The sequence below is a fragment of the Lepidothrix coronata genome, unplaced genomic scaffold, assembly GCF_001604755.1.
Source record: "Lepidothrix coronata isolate B3197 unplaced genomic scaffold, Lepidothrix_coronata-1.0 Scaffold32, whole genome shotgun sequence".
In the NCBI taxonomy this organism is placed as follows: Eukaryota; Metazoa; Chordata; class Aves; order Passeriformes; family Pipridae; genus Lepidothrix; species Lepidothrix coronata.
Window position 1 is genome coordinate 2,298,168 of NW_016690212.1, and position 9,046 is coordinate 2,307,213.

The window sequence follows — 9,046 nt, forward strand, 5'->3', positions numbered from 1 at the left end:
TAGAAAAGAACAAAATCAAACTCAAAGAGGAAAAAAGAATGAAAGAAGAAAAAAACAAACACCAAAGGGAACCCCCCAAAACCCCAAACAAAGCAACAAAAAAAACCAAAACCAAAACCAAACCAACAAAAAAAACTCCAACAACCAAACCACCACCACTGTATGTTCCTTTTAATATGTAGATTACATCTGAAAAAGCATTATAATGCTGCACAGTGTAGTTCTCTTTTCTAGTACTCTTATGTATTGAGGTGATATTAGCAGCATATTGACAAGTGAACTTAGTGGGTGGGCTATTATAAGAAGTTAAGTATTTCTACTCCAAAGCATTCAGATTTTATTTCAATTGTAGGAAATCCTTAAGGTAACCTACCAGGAGATTTTCAAGAGCAGTTAAGAATGTTTTAAGGCTGATTGAGTTGAAGAGTAAAGTTTTCGCTGTTCCTAATGGAAGCACAGATAAGCCAACACAGACTCTGTAAAATCCCAACCTGAATTAATAGGCTTCTTTTGAGTTAATCTTAAACTGAAAGTGAAAATAAATTCACTGTTCAGAACCAGAAGTGGAGAATATATTTTTATTTCTTTTTTTTTTCCATTTGTGAAACCAGTGGTTTTCTTCTGCCACTTGCCAACTCACAGTCTTCTTTTTCGCTTTACCACCCTCAGCTCTCCCGTGATTTTCACCAAGTGTATGTACACTTGAAAATTTTCTCTCCAACTAAGAGAGTCTGACAAAATTTTATTTTCTCTGTTATAAAAGCGGGGGTACAGTTTATCACACACCTGTTTGAAGGCTAAACATAAAAAGAGGAGGAAATAATTTGATGAATATCTATTTAGTATTAGCTCTGGCACAGTGACTTTGGATTTTATTTCCATACAGAACCCAGAAGATTAGTTTTGTCCTTTATGGATATATGCAATTGCCTAACAAAATACATAAAATATATTTTAACTGCTTGTCTTCTAAATAACACCAGTGGAATGAAATACCTTTTTAAACCTCTTGGCTATGTTGACACATAAACTCTCCCTGTTGCAATTTTGTAACTTTCTGAAACATCCTTTCTGTGTCCTAGTGTTTATCTATCCTATCCATGCCAGGCTAATTGTTTTTCTTCTTTTCACTCTATTTTTAATTCCTATGAAAGGATTTGTGCACTAAATAAAGGTAGCCATTTGGAGGTCACTTGTAACTGATTTAGTAAGGAAATTATTGAACCATTCAGTTAATATTTTATGCAAAAATATATGCATTACATAGCCACAAAACAAAATAGATTTGTTTCTTTGCTTATGAGCTGTATTGTGGCTCTGAAAAGAAAGATTATCCGTCACTCTAATTTTGTCACGATTATTTTTCTTCCTTAAAGGTTTTAACTCCCAGTACTCAATTAGCCCTGTTCTTTGCTGTTCACACTGTACCTATGTGCCACTCTTGGCATCCATGAAGTAGATTGCTGACAGCAAATCTTCTTGACGCAGCGATGTTGATTTTAACTTGTGGAGCAAAGGAAAGGATAAAAAATAAAATTGAAAATTAAGGTGGAGAACTAAAACTCCTCTTAATCTATTCACTAATATTATCTCTACCATACAAAAAATAATAAAGGCACTGTCCATGAAAGATAATAATCTGCATTGAAAAGTCTTGTGACAGTATTGGCAGAATACTGATAAATAACTAGCATTGCTCAAACTCTGAAAAAAAGGCACTTCAATCTGCCATTTACATAACTAAATTGGTTTTAAAGATCCAAATGTCTAGATCTGCTATAAAAAGAAAAAAAAGGGGATGAATTTGTAGAAGAGAATATGAGGAGCAATTAGCACAGAAATACCTTTTCCTGAATATTGTGTTATAAGAAATTATTATATTCATGTGGTTTCAGAGAATATAGCTTCCTTTCACTTGATATGCTTAGGCATCACAAAAGAGCAAGCCCTTAATTTTTTTTAAAACTTATCCCTGATCTCTTAAAGTTTTACTAGGCTTGTTGGAATACAATCAAGAAAAAGAAAAATTAATACAATCCCATGCCAATTCCATTGTGCAAGAAATGTTTTTTATCACGGACTTCTTGGGTGACAAAAACATAAATTAGAAATATGTACTGGTGGAACGTAAGCTACCCCTTGCTACTGTACATTTTCTGTCATGACTCAGCAGATCAACAACTGTCCACAGTGTTAGTAAACCTATTTCTAGTTCGCTGGTGCCAGAAGGTTGTGCTTGAGAAACACCCTCAATGGTGGGTCTGCATGAGCACTTCAATACACAGGTGATTGGCAAAGTTGCCATGGCATAGCTTTTACCCATAAAAGCTTTGAATCATACTTTGCATGCAATTGGGCACTGCCTGAACTTATTTAAGTAGTGCTCATCTTCAGTGTAACCATGACACTTACACGAAAGATACTAAAGCAAAAGCCAGATGATATGTTTACTAAAGCAAAAGTCAGATATTTCAGCTGACAAACTAGCAAATAACACTCTTTTCTGCAAAGTCGATACATGTAGTCACGGTACTCTTCCTGGTCCTGAAAAATAAAAAGTCAAAATTTAGAACTAATATGAATCTTTAAGAAGGAACAAACACTAGAAAATAAACCTTGCAGTTAATTCACCGTCCCTAGTGGTATTTAAAATGTTTGTAGATGTGGCGCTTAGAGACATGGTTTAGTGGATTTGGCCATGTTAGGTTAACAATTGGACTCAGTGATCTTAAGATCTTTTCCAACCTAAATAATTCTATGATTCTAAAAGTCCAGCTATCCATATGTCTCACTCTTAAAAGGAAAATAGGTGATATGAAAAGTTTAAAATAAAGTCTACGGCATCCTATTAGTATCTGTATTCTTTTGTCTTGATACCCTAAAACATCTCAGGAGGTTTTATTTAAAGTATTGTTTTTCCTAAGGAATTCTTTGATGTTGTTTAGTTCCCTTGCATCTATAATCTGTTTCTAACCTCTTTGACTTTGAATCTATCTTCTTTCTCCTTTTTCAAGAAAAGATGAAGGTGCCTTTTTTCCATCTGTAGGTGTCGCATTTTGTAACACGTGTTTGTAACACACATTATGTGAACAAGATCCAGTGTTCTGGTTTAGCTTGGATAGAGTTGTTTTTCTTCTTAGTAAGTAGTACAGTGTCTTTTTTTTGATTGAGTATGAGAATAATGTTGATAACAAACTTTTCAGGGTATTATGCTCTGCCAGTGAGGAGATACACAAAAAGTTGGGAAGGACATGATCAGGACAGGTGACCCAAACTGGGCAAAGGGATATTCCATACCACAGAACATCATACTCAGTATATAAATGGGGGCAAAGTTGTCCAGGAGTCCCTGATCACAGTTTGGGGATGGGTTGGGCATCAGTTAGCCATGGTGAGCAATTGTATTGTCCATCACTTGTTTTTTCTTGGGTTTTATTTCTCTCTCTCTCTTTTTCATTAGATTCACTCATAAAATTTGTTTGTTCATACAATAATTATTATTGGTATTATCATTAGTATTATTAGTGTTATAATATTTCCCCTTGTTTCAATTCTTAAACTGTTCTTATCTCAACTCAGGAGTTTTACTTTTTCCTTTTTTTTCTGGTTCTCCTCCCCGTCCCACAAGGATGGAGAGGGAGTGAGCAAGGCAATGTGTGGTGTTTAGTCACCAGCTGGGTTTAAACCACAACATCCTGTTTACCAAATATTGCTGCCTTTTGCTGTTAAATACAATTTACATATCTTGTGGATATAAATACATTCAATTATGTGACCTTTCACTTTTCCTGCTGTGTATATATGAGTTTACAAAACTTTTTTTTTTTAATCATAGTTTTTTAATTACATAACCTAGTTACAAGACCCTGGTAAACTGCATTTTGGTAAATAGAATCCCTGTCACATGGGATATGCCAAAATTTACTAGCATTAAAGATGAGATTGAATTTGACTTTTCAGCTTTTCAAATATCAGTCTCATAATATCATTACTGGTTTCTTCAAAACTTTACATTACAGATACTCTGGATTTAATGTGTTTAAAGTCATAACATTTTCCAATGTTTCTAATTTCCTACCAGTAAAATTATGTTTGTAATCTGTTAAAACTCAAGTCAGTGTGTCATATCTGTCAAATATTGTTTCTTTTCTTACAATTCTGTATGTACTTTCTTTCTGGATTTTGTATTTCATAAGAATAAAACTGTTATTGCTTATAGACCTACAATTTCTTCATGCATTGTCACAAGATCATTTGCTAGAATAGCATGTTTCCTTCTTTTCCCCCCTCTTCTAAATTCAATTGGAGGAAAAGAGTTGCAGTACTAGCTTATCTTTTTTTGGTTTTAGTCAATATTTGTCACATACTAATGGTTTTTTCCTGTCCAATGCATTAGAAAAAGACATCACTTGCAATATGTTCATCTAGTTATGAAGTGATAATTGTGTAGTGTGCAAACTAACAAATACCCTTTTGCAAATTTTTCTTATGCCTTCTGTATTGACAGAACACTTCTGTCAGAGGCTGAACATGCTTTTGAATTCATTTTGCAAGCCCAGCATTGGATTTCAGTGCTTTTACATCACACCATGGAAAACTTCAGGTAGGTTATCTGCTACCACTCTAAATTTTCCAGAATTATATTCAAGTTTGTAAATCATATATCTAGAGCAGTCTCCTTAGTCTCTCTGCTAAATTCTTTTCTATCATTGTCACTTGCAACTAAGGATATCTTTGCATGGTGAATCCCTGACAATCTGAGTCACATTCACAGAAAGAGAACATTTGTCAAGAGAACATTGTCAACATACGCATTAGAGAAAATTTCATCTTTGTGCATACTGATGGTAAGTTTAAATTAAGGTTTAGAGAGAGAAAGACAGTGTAAAGTAGAGGTCTCCTGTATTTAGAGTGGTCTCAAGATCTTCTTTACAGGCATCAATTAAAAACATCCATTATCTGATGCCTAAAAGGTGGATGTCAGTCTTCTTTATCTGAGAGATTTCTAGATATGCTCTCTATTTCTTATCTTTTTGTACCATACTAGACTATATCCTCAGGTGGAAGATCATGAGAAATGTGAGCCAGGGTTTACAATTAAATTTACTAAGCCCTCATAATTGAATCCTTATCATAACAAAAAAAAATGATAGGTACTAGCACCCAGAAAGAAAACAAAAGATGTGAATCTGTGCTGGAACTTACAAACACACTTTGAATTCACCATCATTTTTATATTTGGTAAAGTGATCTTCAGAAATTTCCACTGCTTCATGGATTTGATTCTGAAAACCAGAATACACGTATTTGAGTGTTATGGCACACACCCAGACACAGGAGATTTAAAGCGCTACTTGGCCTCAGCATAAATTGCTAATATTTTAGCTGAGTATTTTAGCTGAGGCTGAATGTTTATTTCAGTCAGCTAACATCAGCTCATGCAAATAAGCAATTTTGAAGTACAACTAAAATGCCCCAGAAAGCATAACACTTCCATGTGACCATCTAAAATGTCCAGTTACCTGAGTCAGTCAGATGATGTAAACTCTGCCTGCTTATAGAACATATTGAACTCCATCCTTATACTGGGTCATATTCATACTGAGGTAGGCTTACAGAATGCTAAGTGTTAACAGCAGTGCTACTTACAGATTTAACGCTGTGGTATATTGCATAATCACATGAATATGAAACATCAAATTATGCATTTCATTTTTGACAAGGATCTTATAAATCTGTGAAATCCACTGATAATTTTCTTTTTTTTATTGCTTTTTATGAAATTGTCTTTTATAGCAATTGGATAATGCTCAAAGAAAAAATATGATTCCAAATCAGAGAAGTTTTCATTGGTTTAACATTTGCTTTCCTATCCTTCCTATACCCCAAAAAACATAAGACAAACGGCAAAATGTAACTGCTTCTTTAGAAGTGACTGATAGACCAGTTCAAGAAACCTCAACAGCCTGACAAAATGAACTGATAGGGAAATCATGGAGTTCAACAAAAGGAATTTTGGAGTCCAACATCTGAAGAGTAATAGTCCCATGCACCAGTACAGGCTGAGGAAGCCTGGCTGGAAAGAAGCTCTGCAGGAAAGGACCAGGGATTTTGGTGGACAACAAGTTGACCACAAGTCAGCATTGTGCCCCTGTGACGAAGATTGCCACCTACCTGTTAGGCTGCATGAGAGTGACAGCAGCTTGAGGAAGATGATCCTTCCCTTCTGCTCAGTGCTGGCGAGAAACATCTGGGGTGGTGTGGACAGCCTGGGCTCTGAGAGCATAAGACACATGGACATATTGGAGCAAGGCCAGTGAAGGGCCATGGTCTCCGAGGGACTGGAACATCTGTCATACGGGGAAGAGATTGAGAGAACTGAAGGAGATAAGGCTCCATGTGTATAAAACCTTGATGGGGAACTAAAATTGAAGAGCTAGAGTCAGTAGTGTCCAGTGAAAGAACAACAGCTATTAGACACAAACTGAAATACAAGAAATTCTACTTCTTTAGCTTGACTGTGATCAAATCCTGGAATAAGTTGCCCAAAGTTGTGGAGTGTTTGTTTTTGGAGATGTTCAAGACCAGCTCAACAGAGTACTGAAAAAGCTACTCTAGCTGACTCTGTTTTGAGGAAAGATTTTGGACTGCATGATCTCCAGAGGTCCTTGCCACCATCACCATCCTGTGATTCTTTGATTTTATAGTTCTTCAATTTGTTACCTCACTAATGTTTTACTGCAGTTTTACTCCATTATTCCAGTCAATTCCCTCTTGCTATACTTATTTTTCTAATAATTTCTGTTCTTGAATGATTCACCAAATAAGTTTATTCTGCTCCCAGAACAGGTGAGTGTGAAGTCTTAAAAAGAGGTTTTCAGTATAAGTCTGTGAGTGGAAGTTATTGATGATGAGTTACAAATCCAGTTTTAGTTTTTTGTTTTACTAATTCGCTTCTTAGAAACAGTTGTATTTTATTGTTAATAACAGAGGAAGTGAACCCCGTTGACATTAATTATCTTCTCCAAATAAGTGAATATTCATACTTTTTTAACCACATTTTCCAGGACCATCACACCCAAAACTTTTTTCATAAATGGAAAGTCTTTGTTTTGTATGAAATCTGTCTCTATCAATGGGGGAAAGAATGAGTCAACAAATGCTTTAGTACTTCATCCAGTTGTGAAATGTAAAAAGGAGTCTAAGTGAAAAGAGAGGTGCATATTTGCACATTCAAAACAATAAAAGGAAAAAACCACTAAACTGGATAACTTGCCCTAAGTATCTTGTATGTCTCATTGTCTTTCAAGAGACACTGTGAAGACTGCTATTATGTTATACTGCTTTTTGGTAGGAAACATTATTGTTTCCAGGGAAGATATGGACTCTCCAGGAAGGACATCGGAAATTATTGCAGGAACTCTACAAATTATTTCTTTTCCTTTTTTTTCCCCTTTCTTCCACAGGAAGAGAGACTGTAGAGTAAAGATAAATTAAATGTTCCTTTGAATCCATAAAAGAGACTTGGTGGCATTTTCTCTTTTAACCTTCCTGATCTCCTGTACGATGATCTGTGTGAAGCTGATGAAAGGAGTATTTCTTAAATTTGCATAATAACCACTACTTAAAATGAGCTCATCACAACAATTTTGCAAATATAGATCTGTTCCTATATTCAAATTTAAAGATAAAAGGTTATTGCATTAATCCTGTCTAAGACTTTGTAGGAAAATAAATCTAGTGAACTCATTCAAGACACTATGCTCCATAACATCTGCATTAAATATATGAATTAAATATGTGACACCAATGGCATTATAAGACTAAGATGAATATGTAAGCAGAAGCAGCCATGGTTGTTTAAAGTTTTGCACAGTCTAAATTGCAAGGTCATTTCCATCCATGAAGACTTCATCTTTTTTCAGTTTCTGGCTATAAATCTATTAAAAATTCACTCAGATATTTTTTATCTTTCCCATGTTAAAAGCAACTCTCTTTCTTTTCACAAAAGGAAAGAGAATATGATACTTATCTAAAATGTCAAAGTGATTTATATAGTAAGTTTTGTGAGTTATATTGTAAGTTTTGTAAGTTACAAGTGTCATTCCTAAACATACAGCTTTCATATAATGCTTGTATTTCCTAAAAAATAAGTGAATCACTTGAGAAAAGCAATTTGCATATTTTTGAAGAAATATTTCATAATATACCATCTGAAAAGCACAATATATTTAATATATTGGTGATCCTGAATCAAAGAGATTAAGCTTAGTTTATAGTGAAAATCTTCATATGATTACCTAAAAATAATTTATACCTATGATTGAGAAAATTTGAATTTTATTTTCAAGGCAGACAGAGGGATGCAGTCCTCTTCCATTATTCATCCAAAAATGTATAGGAATTCTACGTATACATATTAAGCCTTAGAAGAGACTAGTTAAACTGGAAGCCATAGCTATACATGTTCAACAGGTATCAAAATGGTGAAGAGACTCACAAAAACTGAACAAAAAGTCTATGCAAAACCAGAAAATCAGCCTCCAGGATGAGTTCAAAACCTGTTTCAAACATATCTTAGAAGGAATTTAAAATCTGATCTTTTTTGTGACCAATTGTCTCACATGTATTCTTATTTTAAGTTACCTAAAAATTCTTACATTTGTTATATGAAAGGATTACGTAGTGACATCATTTTTGCTTTACTTTCCATCTGATCTAAAAAAACAATATAATACATTCGGGTCAAACTTCTCTATAAATCTGTATGATTTATCATAGCTCTTGCACTTTGCTCTCTATGTATATAGAGAATTCTTCTCTTAGTTAAATTAACTAAAATTTCAGAAGTACCTAGATGTTCAAAGGTATAATCTTCTACTCATTTAATAAATTCTATTCTTATTCTTGTTAACTATAACCATGGTCTTATACGAAAATGAAGATTCTAATAAACAAAGATTTATTTTTTTAATTTTAAAATTGAAACACAATTAAAGCAGAAATGAATACAAATAACACTGATACTTAGGTTATGCCTAAAGAA

General features: G+C 34.1%; 1 long non-coding RNA gene across 2 annotated transcripts; it reads right to left on the reverse strand.

Annotated features, from left to right (window-relative positions):
• Positions 1–515: 515 nt before the first annotated feature.
• On the reverse strand, positions 516–6,287 carry LOC108495646. Of its 2 annotated transcripts, XR_001874184.1 has the most exons (5): positions 6,175–6,287; positions 5,206–5,285; positions 2,413–2,544; positions 1,429–1,503; positions 516–797 (listed from the first exon to the last, which is right to left on the reverse strand). It is a non-coding gene; the product is annotated as an uncharacterized LOC108495646 (long non-coding RNA). The 2 variants fall into 2 exon arrangements; XR_001874183.1 differs by lacking the exon at positions 516–797 and having other exon boundaries at positions 973–2,544.
• Positions 6,288–9,046: the final 2,759 nt, after the last annotated feature.